The 21892-nt window shown below is 36.5% G+C and overlaps 1 protein-coding gene across 2 annotated transcripts in view; it reads right to left on the bottom strand.

Moving 5' to 3' along the window:
- The window catches only part of LOC124364592 (golgin subfamily A member 1), an 80224-nt gene extending 68971 nt beyond the window's left edge, over positions 1-11253 (bottom strand). Inside the window, exon 1 of one of the 2 annotated variants that reach the window (XM_046820178.1) lies at positions 11114-11253. The gene's annotated coding sequence lies outside the window, so the exon portion shown is untranslated. Of the gene's footprint in view, positions 1-10604; positions 10624-11113 lie in introns of those variants that run through there. The other variant, XM_046820179.1, reaches the window with a different exon arrangement.
- Between the last annotated feature and the right edge of the window lie 10639 nt (positions 11254-21892).

Below are 21892 nucleotides of genomic sequence, written 5' to 3'. Positions count from 1 at the left end.
TGGGTAGAATATGAAATAAATTTACTTTCCACTAACTCTAGTGGCCTAAGAAAACATAACAAACATAATTCTTAATTGATCACAACATGAACTGCATCAGATAACTTCCATTGACATATTAATTTCAATTCTATCAACATAGGTAATCTCTGGACAAGGCAGAACAGTAATATCCCAGGGGTCTGAAATGTAATGTCTCATTAATTATAACAATTATCACCCACAAATATTTATTATAAATTCATCTTGATTTATTTAGCTTTCTCCCCTATTCTAAAATTATTTATCCCATTATTACAATTTTAATATAGAGCTATTAAATCAGTCAAATATCCTATTAATAGTTTAGTCAATTCAACCATCTAATTCATATTTTTACCCTCCAAGTGTCCATTATCAACATTTTTTTATGCTAAACATTCATTTCTTAAATCCTTTTTACTGGCACTAATAACAATAATTAGTATTAAAACCGACACTGTTCAAAAACCTTAGAAATGTTCTTGTATTTAGTGGTCTTTGGATTTCTATTAGTCTGTACCGAACATTACATCTTAATTCTTAGGCTTATACATCCAGTGTCATAACTAACACTCAAAGTCTTCCAGTTCACACTGCATTGAAACATCACTTACACAATTATCTTGAAATATAACAGCCTCGCTTTGGAGATCCATCTTCAGTCAATAGATTTTATACCAAAACTACCAATAGTCAGCAGTTGTCTTTATAGTAGAGTTGAAGGGATTTCTCTTGATTTTCTGAAGTTTAACCATCATTTTTTTCTGAAGGTAAAAAATATAAACAGCTGATACAGACGAAAAAACCTTACAGTATCAATGTAAGTTTACTACATCCCTATACAGTAATTTACAACTATCCAGATTGTGTTGTCTATTGTAAATTAAGTTCATTTGGATCATTTATATAGACAGTTAATGCGACTAATCAAACGTCCCATCGCAAAATGTTTTATGTCGGAATTCAAATGGTTAAAGAAATCACACATTACTGAAACCACCAATGGATACATGACTTGTTTCAGAAACACTGGCCATGTTCCTGATCAGTCACTTCCAACATTTCATGGAAACCCTCCTAATCCCCAGGAATATTTATCAAGGTTGAAACAGTACTACAAGAGAAGCCTTAAAAAATAAACTCGTCCCAGGATGACAGAACACCTCAGAGGCATCACCAATAGTTTCTCCTTAAACAACATACTGCCAGACGGTTTTATTTAGTGAAAGCGGACATAAATCATGAATGATTTCAAAACAACCTTTGAGAGAAGTACTGGAGCTGTGAAGTGCAACGAGGAATATGGCGAAGGATTGAAGTCGAGAATTACCCGATGGGTGGAAAACTTACTTGTGTCGAACAGTTTGTTAACAAGTAATAATTCAAATCTATTCGACCAAACTTGGTGAAGATGAGATATTCACCTGTCTTGTAAACATTTAAGTAATTATTCAAGAAGCAAATCGTCTCCAAAACATCAATACTGTCCATGAGTTTGATCTACTGATGCAAAGAGAGGTACCTAATAAAGAATATAAAAAAATTACTGCCCAGAAGATAACCAAAACCAGCGGACATCCAAATTCCCAATGTCAATTACCAAATCCCTTAAAATGACAATTCCATATCACCAATATAAACACCTAAGGCTATCAACCAAAAGTAACACACTCTCCCCCCCTCCCACCTAAGTACGACAACAAGAACAATCAAGATTACACCATAACTCGTTCTCCACATCACCCATACCACAATCACGAAAACAATCACTATCTTTACAACAATAATTATTTCGGTACTTTGGGTTTATACCGACCACACCAGTATGAAGAACACAAAAATATAAATTTATAGAAACAAACATGATATAACGAAAAAAACGACTCTTTAATTACAAAATTACAAACTTACAAGCATTTCCAGGTATTGTGATCGGTATTGTTGTCGCTGTTATCTTATCTTTCTTGAGAATACCGATTACGGCAGGCCGTGCGGCATCACATGATTATTTAAGTTTTTTGCACGGTACATAATTGCCTTTCCATTACAATTCAATTTATATTTCTGATCAGCCCCTCTAGAATTTGATATTTTACTGATAGGTACTATCTTGAGGGATGTTTTTCTTTCGTTGACATCAGCGCGGGCTTCCGAAGCCGAAGGTGCTGCCGAAGCCCACGCTGATGGGCGGAGGCACTTGCATTTTGGGTGGCGGAGTGTGATCAAGAATAAAAACAAGTTTTGAGTGTTTTTTTTTCAATAAATAGTTTAGTTTTTGTTTGGTAATATTTGTTTTTGTTGAATTTTTGTGTTTGGAGAAATGTAGGGGTAAAACACGGAAGTACAACAAAGCGACGCACCAGCTGAACGGGCGACGAGACTCTGCAATCACGTTATCTACTAGACAGCTCGACTTTGACCTCTGTCTGAGGATGGGGAGGGGTTTGCAATAAGACAATTCCTGTTTTATATTGACGAAATATTGTTCTACGCTAATCTAGTAATCAGTAGAAGCAAAATGTCAAATAACGATTCATGTCTGGGTGTGGTCGGTATAATCCCAAAGTACCATTATTCCCCAACTGCCAAAGAAGTTATTCCCCAGAGAATAACTGTTTTTTTTTTTTTTGCCATTCCAGAGATCACTGCCAATATCTGACTGAGAACAACATCAAGTATGTAAGGCCATCTCACTTATACCCCTTTCACAACTCCTAAACAATGATGGATTTTATCGCCTATACTATTTTTGTATACTAATATGCTACCACGGTAACAGGTCACAGGAACGTAATAACTCAACACGTTATTTTAGGGCACAGTAGGATAAGCGGGCCTGGTTTTTATATAGCTTATTAAGAGGGTTGTCCATAAAGTAACCACCGTTTGGGTGTGGCGTGATAAGTAGTGGGGGTAGCGCCGCCATTCTCACATCGGTGTGCGCAGCCGTTCAGTACGCTTCTAGCTGTGCAAGGGAGAGCATCGTGCGATCACACGTTCTTTTGTTACAACATAAAAACATGAGCGCCGTGATAGAAAATCCCGCCAAGTGTGAAGTGCGTGGTGTAATAAGATTTCTGTGGTCGAAAAGTTACACAGCAGCTGAAATTCATCGTGAATTGAGTGCGGTGTATGGCCTAAACATTATGAGCAAAGGTGTAGTCCGTCAATGGGTTTGTTTTTTTAAAAATGGAAGAACAAACGTTCACGATGAAGACCGGAGTGGTAGGCCATCTCTCGTCAGTGATGACTTGGTGAACAAAGTGGATGAGAAAATTCACGAGAACCGTCGCTTCACAATCTCGGAACTTTCAGATCATTTTCCTGAAATTTCTCGAAGTCTTGTGCTCGTTGGATTCCAAAAGTTCTCACCGATGATCACAAAATGAGAAGAATGAGTTCTGCCATAGACTTTCTTACTCGGTATGACGTTGAAGGAGAAACATTTTTGAACAGGATCGTTACAGGAGATGAGACTTGCGTAGCCAATGTGAATGCCGATACAAAACAACAGTCAATGCAATGGGGTCATACCGCTTCGCCAAGCAAGCCAAAGAAAGCTCGCCAATCTTTTTCAGCAAGAAAATTTATGGCTACAGTTTTTTTGGGATGCTAAGGGCATCTTGCTCGTTGAATTTATGGAGCGTGGTACGACCATTACAGCTGCAGCTTACTGTGAAACCTTAAAACGGCTACGACGAGCGATTCAAAACAAGCGTCGTGGTCTTCTGACATCTGGTGTTGTGTTTCTCCATGAAAACACCTGCCCTCATACAGCTCAAAGAACAACAGAACTTTTGGAAAAATTCAAATGGGACGTTTTTGACCACCCCCCCATAGCCCAGACTTGGCTACCAGTGATTTCCATCTTTTCCCGTACATGAAGCGATGGCTTGCATCTCAGAGGTTTGCGAGTGATGAAGAGCTTCAAAACGCTGTGACAGGTTGGCTACGTTCTCAGGCGGCAGATTTTTTTAAAGACTGAATTCCAAAAACTGTTAAAAGATATGATAAGTGCTTGAATTTGTATGGTGAATATGTAGAAAAGTAGAGAAAAGCTGTAGTTTTAACATTTATATAATAAACTTTTTGTATCTCAACTGGTTTATTTTTTATTTCAAAATGGAGGTTAACACTTTTATACCGTATCATGAAATTACAATCACTTACAGTATCATCCGGTCTCACAGACTTGAGGGTGGTTTTTTGTTGTTTTTGGGTTATTCTTGTTTTTAGTTCAGATTTAAACACAAAATATATTTACAATTATTCCCTGTTGATAACAAAACTAAAATTCATATTTTTTAAATTTTTATAATTGCAAAAAAATTTAAAATGTTATAATTTGGGGAATTTAGGATAGAAAATAATATTCTAGAATACTGGTATAGTATAAATCTGTATTTACAAGTATCAGAAATACACATAAATTTTTACCAAAGCAATTAAAACTTAAAAAAGGCATAAGTACATAGAAAAAAAGTATCCACAGATTTTAGATATTCTGAACACATGAAATGCACAACTTTCTGCTGCACTCCAAACAGATAAGGTTGTCCGCATTTGATACATTTGTAATTGGTTTTTCTTTCCTTAGCAGCTGGGCACTTGGAACATGTCTTCCGTTTTTTCCAGTTTGTTACTAGGAACACATTCATTAGGATTTGCAGCTTCTGTTTCTCCAACGTACTCCGTGATGACGCGTCTAATGTCTCTTGGCAAACTTTGAATTTCTAGGCGTCTTGTCATGTGAGGCTTTATAAGCTTTAAGGTCAGACGTTTTATGAATTCAAATCTTGTAATGAGTGGATTGTTACCTAAGGTTATTGCTCTTGCAGTAGGTCCGGGTAATGGTCTCCTCAAAATGTTATGTTGAGGTGTTCTGCGCTGCTTGGGTGGCTCCTTTCTGCACCATACGCTACCATCTTTCCCCCCAAAAACGTCATCTTCAGATTCCTGAACCAAATAATTTTCGACACACTATAGTGGATGTCTCTTCATCTTCCATTTGGGGTTCATCAACAGCAAAACTATCATCACTTTCACTTTGATTTAGTTCGTTATCAGACACTACATAGTTTGGATCTTCATCCGAATCTTCAACAGGTTCATCGTCACTATCATCCCCTTCAACGTTATGTAGGAGTTGTAAAAGTCGCTCGTTAAATCTTCCATCGTTTACTCTTAAAATTTTCGAGTCACTTATGAATATAACAAGTTATAATAAAACGTAAAAACTAATATATACAAACACGTAATAACTATTCACACTTTAACCGTATCACCCGGTATGACAGACCGGTAGAATAGTTACAGTAACCGTATCGTCCGGTACAGTAGACAGTAGCGTTCACAAAATAACTGGACTGATTCAAGGTCAAACGCCCTAGACAAACTAAAACCAATCAAAAACGGCTCAGGAGAGACCGGTTGACAGCTACTGAGCGTGGAGGGGGCAACCGAACACCAGTAGTGCCAATTTCAGAAACATGAAATTCCCCTCCGGTCTCACAGACCGGTGATACGGTAAAAGTGTTAATTTGTGGACGACCCTCGTACAATCACTGATATTTTATATATAGAATAACATAACTGCCAATGGATATCAACGTATCTAAAATACTAAATTAAAGTCAAACACGTTTCACATTAATAGAAATAGTTCAAACAATTATGGGTACTTTCTGATTAAACGGAGGCCACCCGTTTAACGACTATCAAAATAAGAATATAAGTAAAATTCCATTATGAACACAAAAACCATACCTTCATAAAGTAAAATTATAAACACATTTATATTTGAGTATTCAAAAACTTGACAAAGTCTGTGAAAAATGGAACAAAGCGCTGTTGCTCTCACCAACAATAATGAAATCTGACCATTGTGACAAATGGCAGCCTACTGTGAGAAAACCATGTATCAACACGAAGTCCAATTCTTTTGGCACGGTATAGTGTTACATTGCCAAAATGGATAATTAGCAGTAAAATACAATTTCATGTTATGACCATTCACACATCCTGTAAAACCGATACAGCTTCTTCCTCGCTCTTTGGCAAATCCCAAACCAAAATAACTCATTGTACTACCTACAAATCACTAGAACAAGTGTACAGTACGAAAACAAACATAACAATGAGCTACAGAGTTAGGTTATGTATGATAAACCGAGACACGAATCAAGTACAATCAGATAAGAGCACTGCAGTTACTCCGGTTAATGACCTTCGACTTGACATACTTTCACTGATTTGACTGTCCGAGCAGATAACAATTCCAATTCTCAATTTCCTGTCAATGCAAATTCCCAGTAATTTGACAGATTGGTGATCGTTTTGAGAAAGGCTAAGCAATATGTTTTGCGTTTTACTTTCATTGCAGAGAAGTTTATTTGTTGTGAATCATTTCTGAGCATTACTATGAGCTGCAGCCGTTGTAGCCTTTAAACTTTCCAGATTATTATGACAGGAGAAAAGAGTTGAATCGTCAGCATAGAAGACAGAATTCACACCAACATTTTTTTATAAATCATTAATTATCACAAGGAAAAAGAAGGGTCCAAGGACAGAACCTTGAGGAACGCCTAAGGAAACATCTATTAATGATGATTGTGTCCCTCTTAAACTTACATACCGTCTACAATTTATTAAATACGACTCAATAATTTTCATAGACTTTGAAGATATTCCATAAAAGCCTAATTTAGTTAAAATACTATTTAATGGAACACAATCAAATGCTTTACTCAAATCTAATAGAGAAAGAGAAACTGACTGCTTATTTTCAAATGCCTGCAATGCCTCACGAACTATTTTGGTTACTGCAGCAACTGTTGAACGGCCTATCCTGAATCCGAATTGAGATTCAGAAAGGACGTTATTTGTTTCAAAATAATTACTAAGTTGATTATACATTATGTGTTCAATGACTTTAGAAAAAGTAGGGACAACTGAGACTGGGCGATAATTTTGAGGAAGATTTTTAACCCCTTTTTTGTAAATTGGTGTAATCTTAGATATCTTTAACCCTTACCGCGCGATGCACTCAAACGCTGAGTGATGGTTCCACATGTTACTGAAACGCTGTGAACTCAGATGCTGAGTGCATTCAGTTTATTGGCTACAAATGACGTGTTGTTTACAACAAACGTGCTAGAACGAAGGGGAAGGTTGATTTATGGCCTGGGCAACCCAACACGTGGACACGGACCGTTCCTTGTCGACAGACAAAATATTATTTATTGTTTTTGTGTCTGGAGCTTCACGGCGACACTCCAGGCAGCGCGGTTGACTCAGGATCTGCGTGCGTGTACTGTCAGCCGTCAGTCACTTGTATCTCGCTTTCAACTACGGATCGTTGCTTACTCGTTTTCTATTTTTATTCAGTTACAATATTATTTTAGTGTACAAAGACATTTTTTATAGTAGTGTTTATTTGTAGTGTGATGTAGTTTATGTGTTATAATAATGGTTATTTAGTATCAGTTAGTTTTTATTAGTATTAGTGTTTTCTTTTGTGAAAATATGGCGAATCCAGACGATCCGGAGTTTTGATAGTTTTGTTGAGGGGATAATGGACACATCCTTTTCGAGTGCTTTTTTATCCAAATGAACCAGAAGATTTCGATATGGACGATGTGATTTTGCACAATATAACTAACAGTGACACAGACAGTGAAAGTGGTGTTCCAAATGAAGGATTACCAAGTACTAGTGGCGGTAATCAAAAATAATGACGGATACCAGGTATGTCAACTTTCATGAGGAACTATAGGCCTATTCCCCACAAATGATAATGAATGGATAGATGTAACCAATTTCGATCAAGGACCCTTCTACTACTATTCCGATTTATAGTGTAAATACTGGGCCTAACTTGCCCACCAGCTTTGATCATAAGACAAAACCAATTGGACTATTTTGCTTTATTTTTTAATGATGACTTGTTAAAATACATTTGTGATGAGACTAACTATTTTTAATACAAAAAAAAAACACGTTTGTTGTCACCAAATTCTCGCCTACAAAAAATGGACAGACATATCTGAAGTAGATTTGAAAGCTTTCTTAGGAGTTATCATCAACATGGGCCTTTTAACTATGTCTAATATTAATAATTATTTCTCTACTAAGTGGGTTAAGCGGATGCCATTTTTTCAGCGATGTGTTTTCTAAGGACGAGTTTCTCAATATATTTTGGAACATCCATTTTAACCACAACGAAACGCAACTACTAAGAGATTAAAGGGTTTCTTGTGAGACCTATTATTGATCATATAAAGAAAATGTGTCAATTGTTTTATAATCCAACTAATTCCGTAGCTATTGATGAAAGCACAGTTTCCTTCAAGGGAAATATTAGTTTCAAGGTTTATAACCCTCAGAAACCTGTAAAATTTTGGAAATGAAACTTTTTGTTTGTCTCAGACTGTGATAACGGTTATGTTTATAATTTTCATTCCATATTTTGGAAAAGAAACCTTGATTTCTGGTTCAAATCTATTGAAAACCACTCAAATTGTGAAAGTTCTCAGTGATTCTGTAATCTATAAAGATGTAACTAATCCCAAACGCGGTCTTCATGTATATACCGACCGCTACTATACAAGTCCGGAATTAGCCGCAGAGCTATTGAAAACTCATTGCCATCTCACGGGCACTGTAATGACGCATAGGGTTGGAATGCCACGTGGACTCAAAGAAAAATATAAAAAAATGAAAAAAGGTGATTTATTTTCGTACCGAAAAGGAGACACCTTAGTTGTGAGTTGGAGGGACAAGAGAGTTGTTACCATGCTCAGCACTAAGAGCAAAGGGAGCAAACACGATATGACAATTGTTCCAAGTAAATGGCCCAATCAACCTCCAATACCAAAACCTAATGTCGTCCTAGATTATACAAAGCACATGGGTGCTGTTGATAGAAGTGACCACTTCATATCCAATTACCAATTCATGCGCAAAACAAAGAAGTGGGTATAGGAAAATATTTTTCTGGCTACTAGAAGTAGCAATTGTAAACTCTTATTTGTTGTATAAGAGTATACAAACTACACACGGCCGAAGACCAATGTCACATGAGGAATTCAGGGAGAGCCTTGTTGAAGATCTTGTGGCAGAGAAGGCAAGTCTACGGAGAGAGAAGAGACGACGGCGCGCGCCAGCTGGGCCCCTTCACGAGCGGCTAAGTGGGCGGCATTTCCCATCAAAGGCAGAAAAAAGGAGAAGGTGTGTTGTTTGTATGCAGAACGGACATAGACGTGACACACCATATTTCTGCAAAACATGCACATCAACCCCAGCACTTCATGTAGAAGACTGTTTTGAAGCATATCATACAAAAGAACATTTTTAGGTAAAATTTTGATTTTTTTATTTACAAATATGTATATAATTTTGCTAATACAACATTATAATTAGAATATTATTAATTTTTGTTTTATTTTTTAACATTACAGAACCTAAAAACCAAACATAGCTTTTAAAATTTAAAATTTGTATTTTTTACATAAGTTTCAGCTTTTTGGGTACATTTAGCATTTGAGTGCATAGCGCGGTAAGGGTTAACATATTTGAAAAGTAACCTCATTTTAAACATTTATTTATTATGAAAGAAAGCGGCTCCTTAATTAAACCAATTGTTTTTTTCAATAAATGATTAGAAATCCAATAAACATCAGAACTTTTAGAATTTGAGAATTTAGAAACTATTTTTTCCACATCTTCTGAATTAATATTTGTCCAATTAAAAGAATTTGGATTGATCAGTTTACTTCCTAGTAAATCATACGTATGTTAGTGTTAGTGTCTGGAATTTGACTTGCCAATTCATCAACAGAATGTTTAAAGTGATAATTTAATTGTTCAGGGTCAAGTGCGATGTCTCTAGGAGGACCTTGAAAGGAAGTTTAAAAAGTAGCATATCAGTCGACCTGCTTTCAGATCATCTCAGTGAGTATTTGTGCAGAAGAGAAGTACGATTTTCTATATTTAGTATTTCCTGTTATAGTAAATGTTTCCATGTTGTTATCATTTCATTATTATTTATGAGTTTTTCCTATTTCCAGTTCTAATAGTTTGTTTGATTGTTAGAGCTCATTTATTATTTATAAGATTATCACTATGTGCGAGTTATTTTAATTTAAAATATAGTTAGTTGTGATTATGGCTATACATATGTTGATATGATTTATAAACGGGTATTCAATAAATAAATCGATAGTATTAATGATTTACTAATCTGTATAAAATAAACGGGTCCGCTTATCGTACCCTAACCCTTAAATATGGTACAAATTAATTTACTTTTTGTTCTTGTTCTGAACAATACTCATTCAATACATTAAAATGAGCTAGCAATCATGAATTTTTAGAGGACTATAGTTAACAATTTTTTGTATTGGATAGTTCAGGTATTTCTTTTTAATAATTTGGTACCATGACTTGATTGTGGTGGTGGCCGCTTAAGTACTATACTGCAGCCAAAAACTTCCTAACATAATGAAAATTTCATGTGACTGATTAAAATTATTAAAACCTTGATAGTAAACAAAATATCTTAAAAAAATAAACTGGTAATATACTTAAGCTGTTGAGTGTTAAGTTTGAAGCCGCACTCTGTAGTTTCAATTCAGTATGTTGTGTAAACTGCAGCTATCATATTGGATACGTCCCATGCTTGCCAGAAAAGAACCACTTTCTGAATCAGTGGAATTGCCCTTACTGTAGAGTCCTGTTCAGATCTCATGTTTATATAAAGATATCATCTCTATAGAACTAAACAATCTAGCCTAGTTTCCAGATGGAAAAAAGTGTGATAATGAAGCATAACAAGGTTATATTTGCAACAAATGGGCTTACTTTACTTCTCAGTTTATAAGCCAACTAACATATTTATATACAAACAAACAATAATTCACTTTTTTCAAATACTTTTCTCAAAACATCATTTCATTTTAACATCAACAATAATTGTCAAAACTGGAATTTTCATATCAGGCTCAAATTTTTGGGAAGACTTTCGACAATAATATGGATGAGTTTTGCAAATGTATGGAATAATATATGTAAATAAAAGAAACTATGTACTTACGAGTTAAACTGCGATTAATTACTATATTTAAATAATAATATAAACCATTATTAGTACTACTTATCAAAAAAACCAACATAACATATCATGACGTTGACATACACAACCAACGAACATTTGGATTTGCTCCTAGCTTCTGCTCTATACCAAGGCTTGTCTAAAAGAAAATCCAAGTTTTATAATCTACAACATTGATTAAATTAATATAACCTCTGTGGAGTTAAATATATATAAAAACTTGACCCTAAAGAATAGGTTTTAAATTGAATTATTATACAGCCTTGTTTGTAATTTTAAGAACAAAACTTAGAAATAGTTTTTATTAATTTGATGCTGCGCTGTTTATCCACAGATGTAGTCATAGACGATGTACCATATCGCTGTTTGACTAATGTTTTTGTCCATTCCATTTCACCAACAGGCTTATAACATGCAATCAAGTTATTCTTTTTTTAATTCCAAGTTAAGGCGATAAATCATCTAAATTTAACTTTTCTATTTCAAGCGTTGTTTCAAAAGTATCAATCCTTTTACTTGATTTTAAGATCCTTTTTTACTTTAACATTAAAATTTCTCAACATTTGTTTGAAATTGGTTGCACTGTTTTGTTAATACAAATCATTGGAAATGAAGTCGCTCAAAAACTCAATAGAAACTGTTATGTTAGATGATTATTTTAACTTTCTCAGTGTTGATCGGAATGATAATATGATAGTTTACCTAATATAATTGAATATTTGAAGTATTTCAGCCGTACTGTGAGGACTATTTTCGATCAAAATATGTTAAAATAAAAATATCTGTTAGTGAAACTCGTCCATAACAGCCCATGCTAATATTATCACGATTCTCTAGGATGACTGGAGAGAGGCTCGCCCTTCGTGCACTACAGAGCAGTCTCAACTTGTTCAGCGACTGGGTGATGGATTAAATTTTACACAACGTAATCACATTGGTAATCGCAGAACTGTTCTTGGACTTAGTATTCATAAGTCTCAATGTGGTAACAAACTCTATGCCCTTATTACCTATTGATGTCCATCATCCAGCTTTATATATCACAGCTCCATTGGGCCCCTTAGTATCACAAGTGGTATCCATCGTTAATGATTGTCATAGGTGTAACCTAGAGCGAACTCTTGCTGACCAGCAGTCAATGAGCCTTATGAGCGACATTACAGTTAGCAATGTTAACCAGACGTTTGAGGCTTTGTGCAATAAGATCCGATCGTATGTTTGGACATTCATCCCAACTAAGAAACTGGAGGCTTCGAGGTTCCCATGCTGGTTTTCACATGATTTGAAACAGCTCACGATTGCGAAGAAAGTGCTTCACTAGAAATACAAAGAGTCTCGAACGAAACTTGTATATGCTGAGTTCTCCCAAGCATGAAAACAATGACGTTTGCTATCGAGACAATGCTTTCAAGCGTATGTTTCGTATGTCCAGAAAATTACTGGCACCAATCCCAAACTTTTTTAGTTGTTTTAAGAATTTTCAGAGACAGAGCCCTGTGACCTCCACCCAGAGGTTGGATCATCGTGCTACTTAAGACCCAAACGACATGTGTGAACTTTTCCTGCCATGAGACTAAATGCATGTGGCATCCTGGGAAAGCTTCATGACTGTTTTCTGAGCTATCTATCGGATCTTAACTCATCGTCAGGTTCGTCGGATCTTTCTCGTAGGAGTTCTGTGCCTCATCTAGTGTGCCGTATGGATCGAACTTGGATGCAGTACTATTCTGCCTATTATTAACAATATTACGTATTCAATCAAGACTGACTTCTATCTTTTTGCAGACGACATCGAGATTTTTACACGAATTTCAGCTATTGATGATTGAAGGAACATACAGGATAGTTTGGTTGATGAAAAAACTTTGTGTGACATCAATAATAATTATGTTCTTGAACTTAGAAAATGTACAAACATTACCTTTAATATAATAAAATCTCCGATTGTTTTTCATTACCACCTTAAGAGATCAACTTCTGTTCGTGACTTTGGTGTGATTTTGACCCAGGATCTAGGTATTGCTCTACATTTTGACACCATTTGTACTAAGGCATACAGAACTTTGGGCTTCTTTACTCGAACCTCACACTACATGGGCAATCCTGGGCTCTGAAGACCCTATTTTGTGCTTTTGTGAGATCATATTTTAAGTACTGTTCGGTGGCGTGGTCACCACACCAGGCCACTTCAATAAAGAAGATTAAGCATGTACAGAAAATATTTCTCCGTTTGGTTGGTCTTCGGATGGGTTTTGATATTAAAGAGGTTCCTCTTGTTGAGCTATAGTCCTTTCTGAATATAAACATGCTGGAATGTAGACGACCTGTAAATAACGCCACTTTTTTATTCAAGGTTATCAACAAACACATTGATGCTCCAGAGTGACTCAGTCGCATTGCTATCCGCTGCCCTGGTCAAACAAGGTCTCAAGAACATTTTGCTCGTCACCATAACCTTGCTAACTACAAAGCATTCAGTAGATCAAGCAGGTGGAGAGGATCTAGATTGGGAAACGTACTACCTTATGATGTTGACTTATTCCCACTTACAGAATACAGAATAGAATACAGAAAGCTTTATTCATGATCATCAAGAACAGAATAGTTGTCAATCAATAATAAAAATAAATAAGTTATGAAACATAACATTGAAAGGAAAAGAACAAAAATTAACAACAAAAACATTACAAGTCAGGAGTTGAGAATGTCATAAAACTCATCGAGACTGTAGATAGAGTTCTTCACCAGCCACTTGTGTAGTCTTCTTTTTTAGAGTTTTAGCGTTCCGTCTTGATGGCATCAGGAATGGAGTTCAGAAGCTTGATTCCAGCAAATGATGGTTTTTTTGGTGAAGAGCGTTGTTCTATGAGCTGGTAGAACGGTGAGCTTGAGCCTGTCTAGTGTAGTAGTTTGTGCACCTCACTGTTTCTCGGGAAGTTTTGCTTGGAAGCATATATGATGACTTCGATGATGTAGATTGAAGTCACAGTGAGAATGTCGAGTTTAGTAAAAGATTCTCTGCAGCTGTCTCGGGAAGAGAGGTCGGCCATGATTCTTATGGCCCGCTTCTGCAAGATTAGTACCCTCTGGAGATTACCATTTGAAGAACTCCCCCAAAGGATGATTCCATACCGAAGATGGCTCTCAAAGAGAGAGTGGTAGGCTATTTTTAGAGCAGATGTTGTGCCCGTAGCTTTTATCCTTTTGAGAGCAAAGAGAGCAGAGCTGAGCTTTGAGCTAAGGTAATCAATGTGGCAACTCCATGTAAGATTTTGGTCTAATATCATACCTAAATGTTTAAGCTCATCCACTTTTTCTAGATCTGGTGGCCTGATATGTGGTCTTTATGTCTGCCTAGTGCAAGGAGTTTTGTTTTGGATGGGTTGAAAACAAGGTCGTTATTTAGGCAATATTGTTGGGCCATGCTAACAGATATATACGTGTTGATTTCTAGTGACTCCGCTGTTGAACTGCTGGTGATAAGAGCTGTGTCATCTGCGTATGATACAGGATGACTAAAAGCCTCGAGTGTTTTAACCTAGATCACTAGTGAATAAAATGAATAGGACGGGTCCCAACACAGATCCTTGCGGAACTCCTCTTCTAACATACTGTGGAAGTGAATGAAGAGCCTTCGTCAAGCCCTTAGCTGTGTGTTTCAGCTCAACTATTTGCTGTCGCCCAGAGAGGTAGCTTTTCGAACCATTTCAGGGCTATACCGCTGACACCCAAGGTTCTGATTTTGTATAAAATAAGCTTATGAGACAGTGAGTCAAATGCTTTACTCATATCGAGAAAAACAGTTGTTACAGTATTTTCAGACTCAATATTATCAATTATACACTCAATGAGCTCAGCAAGGGCGGTGATAGTCGATTTGCCCGGGATGAACCCATGTTGTCCTTTTGGCAGCAGATTGTTACGCTGAAGGTGCTCTAACAGTCTCGAGAGAACTATTTTTTCCAAACTTTTGATACAGTGGGCACAAGGGAGATTGGTCTATAGTTCTTGATGTCGTGCTTACTCCCTTGCTTATGCAGTGGATATACCTTTTGACATTTTTAATTTTGAGGGAAATAATCCTGAGTCAGAGACTTGTTGATTACATCCGTTAAGGGTTGGCAGGTTACAGAGCTGCAATACTTCAGTATTTTTGAAGAAATGTCCATCATAGCCTGAGGAGGAAGAGGATTTTAGAGAATTTATAGTGTTGAATACTTCCTCATTAGATGTAAGATTGAACATGTTAAGTCCTGTTCCTGTGAAGTTTGAACATAAGTTAACGTCTTTGGCGCTAGGAGCATTGTTATGACCGAGAGTTACTTCTGCAATTGTTGTAAAATAGGTATTAAAATGTTCAGCTATGGTAAAAATGTCGTCTAGGTAGGTGTCATCGTCAGTATTTTTTAATTTCCACGTGGATTCTGAAGCTTCTCTCTTTGGTGCTCTTTCGCTATTAATGACGCTCCAGACTGCTTTGCTCTTGTTGCTTGCTTCGGCGATGAAGTTGGAGTTTGTTTCCCTTCTAAGACTTTTTAGTTTTAAGTCGTAGGATTTCTTCTTCTGGGCAGCATCCTCTTTAGCCTCAATTTGTCCACTGGCTAAGTAGCGCTCGTGGGGCTTGTATGAAAGACATCCGCAGTATGTTTACTTCAGGGTTTGTTAAATTCTTGAGTTCGGTTCCTGGATCTGTTTCTTGATGTTGTATGGGGGCATGTAAATGTCTAATGCTGCAGTCAGAGTTCCAATGAAGTTTGAGTAGGCATCCTCTGCACTTGGAGAGTTGTATACCCGATCCCATGATTGAATTTCAAGAAGCCCCTTTAATTTGAGATGTTATCTGGACTGAGACGTCTTCCATTTGATGAAGATTGTTTACTTGATGTGGAGGGGAAATCCATGAAGTAAAGTTGTCCGGTGTGGTCTGAGAGCCCGTTTTCAATGATTTCGAAATTGAAGCTATGTGGTGCCAAGTTGGTGCAAAAAAACATCAATTGATGTAGCACTTGTAGGGGTTATCCTGGTAGCAGGTTAGGAGGCATCGAGTCAGGTTATACTCAGATAGGAGGTTGTTTAATTTATTGTTTTCTCTTTCCATCAGTGTGCTGAGCCAGTCAATATTGAGATCACCAACAATGCAAATTGCAGAGAATTGTTTATGGGGAGTTCTTCTAGTGACGAGTTTAGTAATTCAAGAGCATGATCCAGTGGGCTTCTTGGTGGTCGGTATACACCCAGAATGTAAACATGATTTTTTTTTGTTTATATTGATTTTAACAGCGGTCATCTCACAAACAAGTTCAATGCTTTTGCTATCAAGATTTACACTTTTCCACCTCATTGTCCAGATTAAACTCTCTTGAATATTGCAACACCACCTTTTTGGTGCAATTCCCTACTATATTCTGCAATAAGTACATAGCTAATTAATCGGACATTTTTCAATAAATCAGCACTGAGGCCATGCTCAGTAAGTACAAGTATGTCAGGTTTTGAAAAGTGTAGGAAGTGGTTTTAGTGTGTCAATTTTATTTCGAACTCTGTCAATGTTTTGATGGTAGATTTACAAATTTGCTACCTTTTTTTAGATTTTCCTTCCTGTCCATTGTTTTTGCAACAGCAATTTAGGTTTTGGGCCTTCGCTTCTCTCTCAACCCTAAAAAATAGTTGTCTCCACCTGTCATGTCATTAGTATTCAGTTTTTTTGTTGAGGTGGTTTGGCTGTCTCCACCTGTCATGGCGTTAGTATTCAGTTTTTTTTGTTGAGGTGGTTTGACTGTCTCCACCTGTCATGGCGTTAGTATTCAGTTTTTTTGTTGAGGTGGTTTTGACTGTCTCCACCTGTCATGAAATTGGAATTCATTTTTTTTGTTGAGGTGGTTTGACTGTCTCCACCAGTCATGAAATTAGAATTCAGTTTTTTTGTTGAGGTGGTTTGACTGTCTCCACCTGTCATGAAAATTGGAATTCAGTTTTTTTTGTTGAGGTGGTTTGACTGTCTCCACCTGTCATGAAATTGGAATTCAGTTTTTTTTGTTGAGGTGGTTTGACTGTCTCCACCTGTCATGAAATTGGAATTCAGTTTTTTTGTTGAGGTGGTTTGACTGTCTCCACCTGTCATGAAATTAGAATTCAGTTTTTTTGTTGAGGTGGTTTGGCTGGCTCCACCTATGTCACTTTTATTTGGTAGTTTCGTAGCATCTTTCCTTTCCATGCTTCTGTGAGGTAGGAATGGATACTTTCCTATAGAATTGTTTTCTTTACAGGTTGTTTCCATTTCTTTGTGATGTTTTGCAAGATCTACTTCAGAACACTGCTGACCATAACGTATCCATTTAGTCAGGATATCCTCTTGAGTTGGAGCAATGTACGTGAAAGACTGAGTGTGACGAGATATGGCGACAAGACAGTGTGGTAACTGAGTTGTAGATGTCTTCGTTGTTGGATGATGTCCTCACTACTACGATGTGTGGAGCCTGCTTCCCTTGATATTCGTGAATGGTAGAGACGTTATGGCCTAATTTCAAAAGTTGTGCTTTTTCAGTTTGTTTAAAAAACCAGCATTTTGGTGTCTTTTACCATGACTGGTATACTATTGATGTTGTCCAAAAACATGTTTTACAAGCTCTCTTTTTACATTGCTGCTTGTTGTCATACCTTCTGAATAATATTTGGAAAGAATGCAGGCAACTGTCATCGTACATCTGTAGGAGTGACTTAAATACTGTGAGATCTCAGTGATTTTTGTAATGTCATGGAACTGGGTTGAGTGGCCTTGACCCGATTAATATAGGGGATTTGGTTCATGTCGCCCACCATCATGACCTCTTTGGCTTGTGAAAGTTCGACTGCGTATAAGATTTCGCCAGCATGCACCATGAGTGCTTCATCTACTATCAAGCGGTTTATAAGTTCCTTCCTCCATTTTTCAAGTGGTTTGTCGAGTTTATTAAAAATGAGTTGCACAGTTCTACAGTAGTTTCTTCACATCATCTTGAAGTTCAGGATGGCTTGTCTTTAGCCGGTTTGAGAATTCAGTAGCTCCTTCTTTTGTGGGATATAAGACCAAGTCTCCTATTTTGAAAGTTCTTCAAGATGAAGGATGTTTTCCCACATCCCTGGCACCACCTTGCACTAAGTTTAAACCTAGCCTTGGAAGAGTATGTGTTATCGATCTTGGTATTTTTTGTTACTATTGTATAATTTTAAGGTCATTCATTAGTAGTGTGTCATCAGATACCAATATTAGGTCATTAATTACACTAGCGTTAGAGCAGCGGAAAATTTTGATTGTTCACCCTTTGTTAGATCTACAAAATGTGCTCCGTCAAAGCCGCACTGGTAATTCTTTGTTAGGGTCCCCAATAAGAAAGTTGCCACTCTTCAAAATCAATGAGAGCAAAGTTGTCTCTGTATTTTAATAATGTGTTTCTTATATCTTGCGTAATTTTTTCTCTTTTGCTTAGGTTGTATTCCTGGTACATTTTTGAAAATCTTTTCAGGAGTAATTCTTCTTTTATCCTCCATAGGTCCCTTTGTTCCACCATAGCAGTTTCTGACAAAGTTAGATTTAGAGTCAATTTGGGCCAGAGGAGTGTTGTTGTAGTCGGCGCATGTGGGATCTTAGTTCTCCAAGTGTTTGTAAATTCCTGAGTTGTTGCTGCTGCATGTCATTTGGAAATTTTTCGTTGATTTAGCTGCTGTTTGTCCAGGATTTTATCAACTGATTTTTTCAATTTTTTGTCACTTGATTAAAGTCTCATACGATGCAAGTAGGCATTGCTTGAGAATTGCAACAACACTTGTAGAAGGTCTCTTTCATTTAAGAGATGTTGTTTTAGAAATCCAACAGTTCTTTCTAGGTCAATAGAAAACAGTAGAGGGAATTTAAAACAGTCATTTGCTAGTTCCATAAATTTATAAAGACGTCGCTTCCAGTTTCCTGTTTTCATGGATTGACAAATGATTATGTATGGTTTATCAGAGGTCGAGGTAGTGGCAAAATTGTTTGTACGAGAGTTGATTTAGCTCAAGTCTTCTTTGCAGTGCTTTTAAGGACTCTGGGGTAAGTGAAATTGAGCATTCTCCTGTATCTTTGTCATAAAAAACACAGACCACAGCTGTCTCTCCAATTGTCATCCATGTCAAGTTGTGTTGTCACAAGTGGTGTTTCTTCCGGATGAAAGGAAAATATTTTTAGATTTTCCAGAGAATTTTTATCAAGTGAGTGTAGTGATGACAATTACCGGTATTTGAATTAACAGCAACACTGCGTATTACTCTTTTCATCACAGGTCTGGTCTCTGCTGTAACATTTTCATCTTCATCACTGAGATAGGCAGGAGAGTCCTATATTTATACCCTCGATGAGTATTGACTGTTGATTATTCCTTAGACTAGGAAGCCTCTCTGTTTGTTCATTTTCCCTGACTATCTTTTCTGCAGATCCTGCAATTACATTGCAAATCTGTGTAGTTTCATTGCTAGATGAAGTTATTTGTCTTGTATGCTGTTCTTTTGATTGGGAAGTAGTCAAAGTAGTTATAGTATATTCACTGTTTTGGCTGTGGTGTGGTCTTCTTTCTAGAGCATAGCTTATTTAAGCAGGTTATTATGTTCGCAAAAGGTTTTTATAACCTTTGGTGGTAAGTTTCCATGGACAGTTAGGCATTTAGTTGTCAGTCTTTTTTGTGTATTACAGAAAACCCACTTGTTTTTCTTTACACAACCACTTGATATTTGAGTTTGCGTTATTTAGAAGTTTAGGAGGAATTTTCCCATCTTTCATGATGCTAATTTACTATTATGGCGGAGTTGGGAAATTTGTTTTTTGTCACATTTATAAGAGTATAAAGATAGCCCATGGCATCATCCGGTGATTTTGACAAGTGCAGTATGTCTGCACCCTCCTGAAGTACCACAAATTTTGGATTCCAAGTGTCTGGTAAGCTTATAAATTTTTGGGAAATCATTTATAGTTTTAATTTCAAGGACTTTAGTTTCAAACATTTAAAATTTTTAGTTTCCCAATAGGCATGTCAGTGATTACCAAGCAGTCCAACTTCTCAGTGATATTTACAGGGCATGGTACTGTCTTGTTGTCTCTATATTCTTCAGTCTTACTTAGTAACGTGTCATACTCAATTTCAAATTCATATAAAGTCTGCCTTAGTAACTGAATGGTATTCTCTGATTTTGTAAGTTCCTTTTTTAAAGACTCAACTTGGCTTGAAAGGCATTCCAGCTCCTGCAGCAATTCATCGTTGGAAGGTGGATAAGGTATAATAGTTTCCATTAGACAGTTATTACTTTTAAACCAAAGTTTTAATTTGCTGTTTTTAAACTATCAATTTCTTTCAAGTAGAAAGCGCTTTTCAACTCAGCATCTTTTTTTACTATTTGTTATTATGGTATCCAGAGATTTTATTTTTTCATTCAGTTCATTTTCTGAGGAGTTGTGTATGCTAGTACAGCTTTTATGAGGAGAGTGGCTTAGTTGTATTGTCACTCATAGTTTTTCTTGGTGATAGGAGTATCAGGGCTTAGTGTCTGGTTTTGATTATGCTTATTTTTGGAGACTATCTCCTCTAATGCCTTGATTTTATTGACATAAAACCTATTTTCTTTATTTATTTGTTCTTCCATGTCCTTCCATAGTTTCAGTCCCTATCCTAAGTTTATTTTTCAAGAAATGACTTTTCCAAGCTATGGTTAGTTTTTTAGTTCTTCTATCGCATGCAAGAGGTTTTGTATCTGATCATCTGTAGCTTTTAACTTGTCTTCAAACTCTAGCTGAAGCTTATTATACTTTACCTTTAGGTTGAAGTTGTCATTTTTTAAGATATGATTTTCATTGAGGAGAAAATTGCCAGCCTCAGCAGCTATAGTGAGGGAGGTTTCTAAGTCTTGTTCTTCATTTCCAGATAAATTTGATATTTTTTCTCTTAGGTTATTTTTCATTGATTTGAGAAAGAGAAAGTTGCACAGATTTGTTTGAAGAGAGAGCTTCATAAGCTTCGATCAGTGCCTTGTGTAAATCAGGGTTTGAACTGTTATTTTTGTATAATTCATTGTCTGAGTCGAGTTTAAATTGAGAAATATCTTTTTCAGAGCATGTAGCAGTCTGTTTGGTGCCATAAAATATAACATGATACCTGGTCCTAGTTTTAAGATTTTTCAATTCTTTCGATGTAAGCAGGCCAGGGTGAGTGGCCCCTTATTTTTAACAACTACAGTTTCATTAAGCTGGAACATACTATCTTATACTTAAAAAGTTTTATGGAATCACAGTTTCTTTGAATTATTGAGTTTGAGGAGGTGACAGGCAGACAGACAGTTGCAACTATTTCAGCAGTCTGCAAGCGAGGTCACTGCCCGGCTTTGCTATGTCTGCATATTTGAGGTGTGATGATAGATGTGCTCATCACTAACATACTGTGTTAATGAGGTCACAGTATACATACGGCTCTATAATGTTAGTGTGCTTAATGTTAAAACGGGTTGGATTGTCGTGATATCTTTTTTTTTTTTTTTAATTACTTACTTGTGGATAGTAATCTCACTTGGATTGGCCAAAGTCCAGGTAAGAACCCATTTTACACACTAAAAGTTAACTTTTTTTAGGGAGTGAAATGCACTGACACACTACACATCCGCCATCTTGTACTTTGTAATCTACCTGCCTTAGAAGATTTGTAATCTGTAGAAAACTGTAGGATCCTACTCTGTGATGATCGATCGGAAAGGACATACTTTTAAACA

The sequence above is a fragment of the Homalodisca vitripennis genome, chromosome 6 (assembly GCF_021130785.1).
Source record: "Homalodisca vitripennis isolate AUS2020 chromosome 6, UT_GWSS_2.1, whole genome shotgun sequence".
NCBI classification, from domain to species: Eukaryota; Metazoa; Arthropoda; class Insecta; order Hemiptera; family Cicadellidae; genus Homalodisca; species Homalodisca vitripennis.
The sequence above is the reverse complement of the archived record's forward strand: the minus strand, read 5'-3'. Positions and strand labels throughout refer to the sequence as shown.